Consider the following 8,714-nt stretch of genomic DNA (forward strand, 5'->3'; position numbering starts at 1 on the left):
AACCCTTAAAAGTGATCAAGGAATACAGCAGTGTCTCAGGATACAAAATCAATACTTACAAATAAGTAGCTTTTATATATGCCAATAATAGTCAAGCTGAAAATATAGTCAAGGACTCTATTCCTTTTACAGTAGTGCCAAAGAAGATGAAATATCTGGGAATTTACCTAATAAAGGACATGAAATTTCTCTATAAAGAGAACTATGAAACTCTGAGAAAAGAAAGAGTTGAAGATGTTAACAAATGGAAAAACATACCATGCTCATGGCTGGGAAGAATCAACATTGTTAAAATGTACATACTATCCAAAGCAATCTACAAATTTAATGCAATCCCTATGAAAGCACCGTTGTCATACTTTAAAGAGTTTGAAAAAATAGTGCTTTGTTTTATATGGAATCAGAAAAAAACCTCAAATCGCAAATACATTACTCAGAAATAAAAACAAATCAGGAGGTATCACATTACCAGACTTCAGGTTATACTATAAATCTATAGTGATCAAAATAGCATGGTACTGGCACAAAAGCAGAGAGGTAGATTTATGGAACAGAATAGAGAACCAAGAGATGAACCCAGCTACTTATTGTCATTTGATCTTTGACAAGCCTATCAAAAATATTCCATGGGGGAAAGACTCCCTATTTAACAAATGGTGCTGGGTGAACTGGCTGTCCACCTGTAAAGGACTGAAACTGGACCCCCACCTTTCACCATTAACAAAAATTGATTCTCACTGGACAAATGATTTAAACTTAAGACATGAAACTATAAAAATACTAAAGAGAATGCAAGGAAAACATTTGAAGAAATTGGCCTGGGAGAATATTTTATGAGGAGGACCCCTCCAGGCAATTGAAGCAACACCAAAAATACATTATTGGGAGCTGATCAAACTAAAATGTTTTTGGACAGCCAAGAGCACAGTAAGTAAAGCAAACTCTCTCAGAATGGAAGAAGATTTTTGCAGGTTATGCTTCTGGCAAAGGTCTGACAATTAGAATCCACAGAGAACGCAAACAAATCAATAAGAACAAATAATCCCATTTCTATATGGGCAAGAGACTTGAATAGAAACTTCTCTGATGAAGACAGGTGCATGGCCTATAGACACATGAAAAAATGCTCATCATCCTTAATCATCAGAAAAATGCAAATCAAAACCACTTTCAGATATCATCTAACTCCAGTAAGATTAGCCCACATCACAAAATCCCAAAACTACAGATGGGGTAGATGCAGAGAGAAGGACACTTCTACATTGCTGGTGGGAATGCAAGCTAGTATAACTTCTTTGGAAAGAAGTTTGGAGAATACTCAAGAAACTAAAAGTAGACCTACTGTTCGATCCTGCAGTTCCTCTGCTGGGTATATACCCAAAGGATCAAAAATTATTTTACAAAAAAAGGCATTTGTACCAGAATGTTTATTGCAGCTCAATTCATAATTGCCAAGATATGGAAACAGCCCAAGTGCTCATCAACCCATGAATGGATGAACAAACTGTGGTATATGTACACCCTAGAATACTATGCAGCTATAAAAAATGGAGACTTCACATCTTTTATATTTACCTGAATGGAGTTGGAACATACTCTTCTTAGTAAAGTATATCAAGAATGGGAAAAAAAGTATTGAATGTACTCAATATTACTATGAAATCAATATATAATCGCCTACACATTCATATGAATGGTAAAACATAACTATAGTCCAGAAAGTAGAAGGGAAGAGGAGAGAGAGGGGAGTGGATGGGGGAGGTGGAAGGAGGGAAGGTATTTGGGGGGACCTCACCTAATATGCATGATGCAATGGTACATTTTAAAACTATTAAGAAATGAGTATAATTGTGATGGATGTGTTGCCTAGTTCAATGTAAGCATTTCACATTGTAGATCAAATCAGTACACTGGACCCCATAAATGCATCAACGTACATGGTTATGATTTAATAAAAATAAAAAACAAAGTTGTAACAAAAAACTAAAATAAAAATGCGGTTAACAAACGATTTTAATGTTTTCTGTATTTCACCATTAAGAATTATGCCATCTTTTTTAGACACCCCTATGCAGTATTAGATAAGGAAATTCTTTTTCATTCCTAATTTTCTGAGGTTCTTCTTCCTTTTTTATAATTATGAATGTGCACTGGATGTTGCTTTTTCTGTACTTCTTAAAATGAGTCTATGATTTGTCTCTTTTACTCTGTGAATGTGATGAATTAAATCCGTTTTTAAATGTTAAAACCACCAAGCATTCCTGGAATTAAACCCAGTTGGTCATGATGTACTATGATTTTTATATATTGCTATACTAATTGCTAATATTACATTAGGGGTTTTGAGTCTATTTAATGAGGGATTATGTCCTGCAGTTTTCTTGGCCTGTAATGTCCTTGTCAGGTTTTACTAAACTGCATTTATAAAATGAGTCAGGAAGCCCCTCCTCCCTTATTCTCAAAATGACTTTGTATAAGATTAGAACTATTTCTTCTTTAAACATGTGACAGAATTCACCACGGAAGGTGTGAGAGACGATGTTCTTTGTGAAAGCCTTTTAATTATGACTTCAATTTTAACTGAATGTTTAAAGCTATTCAGGTCATTTATTTCTTTTTTAATCAGTTTTGATGAGTTGTATTTTTAAAGAAACTTGTCCATTTCATCTATGTTATAAAATTTGCTGGATGGAAGGTCTCTGGTGGCTCCTTCTTTCATTCTTAATGTTAGTTTTTGTATTTTCTCTCATTTCTTGATCAGCCTTGTTAAGAGTTTATGAATTTTGTTAACAGTTGTTAAAAATAGGGCAGTGCCTGTGGCTCAAAGGAGTGGGGCCCCCGGCCCCATATGCCGGAGGTGGTGGGTTCAGACCCAGCCCCAGCCAAAAACTGCAAATAAATAAATAAATAAAAGCAACTTTTAGACTTGATATTTCCCTATTTTTAGCTTTTTTTATTCATTTATTTATTTATCAGGCCCAGGCCAGGTTTGAACCTGTCACGCCTGCTACATGGGGCCAGGGCTCTAACCACAGAGCTATGAGTGCCCCCCCTTCTTCTTTTTTAATGTGGACATTTAAAGACGTGACTTTCTCCTAGCAGAACTTTAAGTGCACCCTACAAATTTTGGTATTTGTGTTTTCATCACCATTTAGTTTAAAATATTTTCTGATTTCTCTTATAAACATGTTTTTGAATCGTAGGATTTTTAGGGGTGTGTTGCTTAATTCCCAAGTTTCGGGAATTGTTGATATATTCTTATTATCAATTTCTAGTTTAATTCTATCATAAAGAACATATTTTGCATGATTTTAATGTTTAAAATCTGAGATGCTCATTTCATGGCCCAGAATCAGGTCTATCTTTTTGTTCTTCTGTGTCCTTGAAAAGAATGTCTATTCTGCATTTATTGATTATGAGGATTTTTTAGTCATATAGACTACATTAGGTCATATTGATTGATAAGGCCCTTCAAATCATCTATACTCTTTATTTTATCTTATTGGAGGGGGGCAGGGTCTACTTTTCAGTTACTGAGAAAGGAGAGTTGAAGTCTCCGACTCTGAAACTCTGTGAATTGATCTATTTCTCCCTTTAGTCTGTCAATTTTCATTGTCTGTATCTCGACACACTATTATTAGATGCATATACATCTATAATCGTTATGTCTTCTTGATAAATTGGCCCTATTATGATGAAATGTCCCTCATATTTCCTATTTTGAAGTCCACTTTGTCTGAGTTACATACACCATTTTCTTATGAGTAGGGGAGGAGCCAAAGGCCTGGGAACCAGCAATGGAGGAAGAGGAGGAGGTGGGGAGGAAGGGACCACTCGTTTAAGTTCCAGAGTCCAAAGGCTCCAAAGTCCATGTCTGAGAACAGAAGATAGAGGTCCCAGCTCAAGAATCAAAAGGACATTCACCCTTCCTCTGTCTTTTGTTCTAGTCAGGCCTCTCAACAGATTGGAGGATGCTGACCACCCTGTTGAGGGTGGATTTTCACTTGGTCTACTGATTCAAATGCTAATCTCTTTCTGAAATACCCTCACAGACACACCCAGAAATACTGTCGTGTCAGCTATCTGAGCATCCCTTGACCTGGATAAGTCAACACACACAATGAACTATCACTGTGTGTGTGTGTGTGTGTTTTCTACAGTTGCTCACGGGAATCATAGCACGTATTTATTAAATGAGTAAGTAAAGTAACATAGCTTGCATGCACTTACAGTCCACCCTACTAATCATTCCCCGAGCCGAGTAGATTACCATGAGTCCCAGCACAAACAAAATCAATGGCAAGACAGTGAAAAGGAAATTCTTTAAATTAAGCTTCATGTTATGATATTAAAGAATTCTTATCTCAATTCTAACACAATTGCTTTTTAGTCTAGTTTTCACATTTACTCCTTCCTTAATTCAATTATCTTTTCACCTAATAAATACACATTTCCTTCTTTGGTTATGTGTCAGAATTGCCTTTTAACATTTAATAACTACGGAGGCCAAGACCCTATCATGCCACATCCCGGTCTTCATTGAGCTTGCGATACATAGAGTTGAGAACCACGTACTGGTTGACTGTCTGCTAAGTTCTGGACACGGCACTAATCTTTTCATGGTCCCCCTACATGCCACAGAGCAGGTTTCCTAATGATAATGAACAATATATACAAATTCCTTCTCTTTCCTCCTGATTATGTACAAGGCCAGAAACGAAAAAGGAAAAAGAAATCAGAAACTGGGTTCATTAGTTTTCTAATAGGTTTTATTTTTTCTCTTTCCCTTTTCCTTATTTTTTTGGAGACTGGCCCCCCTTGAGACACATCCCAACTCAGACAAACTCCCTTAGACAAAGGGAATAAAGGAGCATTGAAACTACAAAAGCAGAACCTGATAGCCGCAAAAGAAAATAATGAAAAACAAAATAAAACAAAACTAAGGAGAAATAAAGAAATAACTTTACCGATAATGTACTAAGAAAGACTTTTTATTTTTCTAATAGGAATGTTATCCCTTCATGATTTTTCCTGTGTGCTCTGTGGAAATAGCAGATGATGGCTTGTGCATTCTTAGAATGTCTGAATTGTTACTAAGCCATTGGCCTCATCTTTCCTCAGGATCTGCTTTGTCTGGTCCATCATGACCAGTGAGAAGCTAGATGATACTCCAGCCTTCACTGGAGTCTTGAAGCCCCACAAGGCCATGGGGCAGATCTGGAACCCCAATCACACTCTTCAGTCCAGAGAATGACTTCACATTTTCCATGCGGCAGATGGTGCTTGGGGTTTACCATTTATGCTCAAAGCTTGGTTTGATGACATAGCTCAGAGGCCACACCGGAAGAATGCAAGCTTATTGCTTTGAAGAAGAAACCCAAAGCACTTTTGTGTTCATTTCTGTTGCCCTAGAAGTTGTGTGGTCCAAGAGTAGGAAACAAAAACAGAAAGCTGTGTCAAGGAGTGGTTCATGGAATGGATAAGTCGAATGTGAAACCGTAGTGGGGGAATATGTTCATGTCCCTGATAACAGCTTAGCCTCTCGCTCCTCTCCAAATTACTAGTGTTATGCGTGCAGCGCAGAAAGTGTTCATAATGCATCACTTTACCCTGCTTTTGTTCATATTCCATCCTTTGGAATGATCAGAGTCACACGATTAGATATCGGTCGCCTCCTAAAACATCAGGGGATGCTGTAGTTCACATAAACAAGTAAATAGCACCAGGTAAGTAGCATCTATTTAGAAGGGATTTAGAAGGCCTGTCAGCACCTTCTTCACTGCCCCCACTATGGGTCTGAACCCCAGTCGTTGGAAGCAGAGCTCCGCACGCAGGTGAGAAGGGCTGACTGCCTTCACACTAGCTGTTCACACTGGCTTAGAGGGAGACCTGGGAACCGAGAATACAGCTGCTACTGACACAAAGCCTTCAAATCAGAGGGCTGGTATGACCCAGTTAGGGCTTGTGTGACCCTATACTCCCCTCTGTATGAATTAGAAAGTCATCCCTCCCTCTGGGCAGACCTGCTCTAGAAGCCTCAGACAAAACACATCTTACCCGATTAATCATACAAGGTGGCTCTGGCTGCCACTTGCTCTTATTTTGCCTGGTCTTTAAAAAATCAGAATATTTCACCAACCACTCCCCCAGATTTACATTTTCCATTGAAAAGTTGAAATTTTGGAACATGGAACTCACATCCCCACGTGGCAGCTGTCAGTGAAGATGAATGGCCACTGCCCTTTTGAGAAGGGCCACGTGCTCTTCCGCTCACCGCAGTCCACTCCACTCCCTATTGCCCCTCACCTGGCTCACTTCCCTCACTGATTTACCTTGCTGGGCCCTGTGGACCTCCAGGTTTTCAGCTACTGTCAAGGTCCACAAAGACTTGTTCAGTATCTCCCATCACGGTATGGTTTCTGTCTTGCCTTCTTACAGCAGATAAAAGAGATTCAACAAGGCCAGAATTGCCTATGCACAGATGTTTAAATGGTGGGATTCAGAGTAAGTTTGCCCTGAGTTTAAATACATTTTCTGTCACTTCCTGCCTAAATGACTCCACCTGAAATCTCATTCTCACTATCTTCTGTCTTTCCTTTAAGGTTCAGTTTGAGCAATACCTCCTCCAAGAAACTCTTTGGGGCCTCCACCTGCACAGATTAACCTAAACCTTAATAGCAAAGGTTCGTGCCCTAAATGCTGAGCCAATATTCCCATATAGCAGCTGTCAGTGGATATGAATATCAGCTGTCCAGCTGAGATGGGCCGTGTGATCCAGACAGTCTTCAGGGAGTCAGGCCATGCAGCCAGCTGAAATGGAATGTGAAATACTGTGTATCTGTGACTTTCTGCAGTTGGAGAAGAAGATGGTTGATGGTGTCCATCAGCTCTCCAGATGGATTTATGAACACAGACCACTTTAAGAATCACCATTCAAAGCATTTATCTATACTATTCATTGTCCCACAGGATTTTACTTTTTTATATTTTAACATTCTTATTCTGTTCATTCATATATCAGGCAAGATCATAGCCATCTTGGAATCAGAAGCAACTCCAAAAACACAGAAAGCTTTAAAAAAAATCGATGTTTATATAAAATCTACTGTGAGTCCAGATTATTGTTCCAGGCTGCTGTCTCATATGTAATGAGGGAGTGAAAACTTTTGTAGTTGCCAAAACAGAGGAAGAGAGGGCTGAAGCCATGAAATGTCACCTGAAAGCAACATGTGTCACCTTCTATTGAATTTCATTGTTCAGAGCGAGTAATATGTTTATATCTAATCTGGTGAGGACAAGGAAGTTCAAGCCTCCCAGGTGCCAAAAGAAGAGGACTGAAATTATCAGCGAACAGTGCCAATGTGGACCACAATGCACCTGCTTCCCTGTTTAATGTATTCATCCTTTAAAAGAGAACAGTGCTGACCTTAGTAACTTGGAAAAATGGTGCGTTGACAGGAAGTGATAAGGATAAAGACAAAAAGAATTGCATATAATTATAGCACTCTAGTTGATGACTTGTTTCTCCCAGGGGCATAGGCGAACAACTCTGGAGGTCCATGCATGCTAGGGTTGAACAAATATTTAAATAAATGGGGGATAATGAAAGCCAGGTCTTTCACTGCCAAAGAAAAAAATCTGCAAATAAGGAAGGGAGGAATACTAGAATTATATCGTGGTGCTGAATTAGCTTCAGAGACATCAGTATAAACTTATGTAAATTTAATTGATATGTAGGTAGATACATACAGAAATAATTACCAACGTGTACATGGTGGTCATTATATACACATCACATATGTTTCCAGCTCTGTCCACTGAGAGGACCTAGGAGCAATGACACACCAGGCAACTGTGAACACACCCAGTACTCAGATCTTGGTTACTAAATACCATTCTTCATCAGAAGAAAACAGGGCTCTTTGGGTAACAACTGATTCTAGGGATGGGGCACAGAAAATACAAGACCTGTTTGGTTATCTTGTGTGCCACAAAATAAGGAAGATCTCAAAATACAAAAAGGATGAGGGCATCTCAGGATGACAGAGAGCCAAACTGAAAGCTCTCACTGGCCTAGCCAGAGTGATTCGAGCAACAGAGTAATGTAGTATTGGATTATAGCACAAAGGATATAAGTATGTACACATATGTTCATACAGATATAAATAAATGCTTCAATACACAAATACATGGGGAAATGGAAAAAATCTTCTTTATTAAAGAGTTTCAGATTAGATATGTAAATACTCCCCACCTTGGAGGTGGAGATGAATTCTTCTTCCTTTGAGTATGGGCTGGATTTAGCAACTCGATTCCAAAGAATAAATTATGGAAAGGGAAAAATGGTCGAGAAATCCAGGATACACTTTCTTAAACAAGTGGTCAACATTATTATAACCAGTTATAAGTTATGTTGATATTATATATGTCTGTGATATTATATGATAGTGACATGATATGATATGACATAAAATATGATGTTAAGATATGATATGTAACAACATTTAGATTTCTTGTGCTTTTATTAATTTATTTATTAAAATGGGGTCTCATTCTATTACCCAGGCTGGATTGCAGTGGCATGATCATAACTCACTGTAACCTCAACCTGGGCTCAAGTGATCCTCCTGCCTCAGCCTCCCGAGTAGCTGGAACTACAGGCATGTGCTACTATGCCTGGCTAATTTCTTTTTTTTTTTTACATTTTGTAGAGA

This window comes from Otolemur garnettii, unplaced genomic scaffold (genome assembly GCF_000181295.1).
Source record: "Otolemur garnettii isolate 467f Iridium unplaced genomic scaffold, OtoGar3 scaffold00058, whole genome shotgun sequence".
Classification (NCBI taxonomy): domain Eukaryota; kingdom Metazoa; phylum Chordata; class Mammalia; order Primates; family Galagidae; genus Otolemur; species Otolemur garnettii.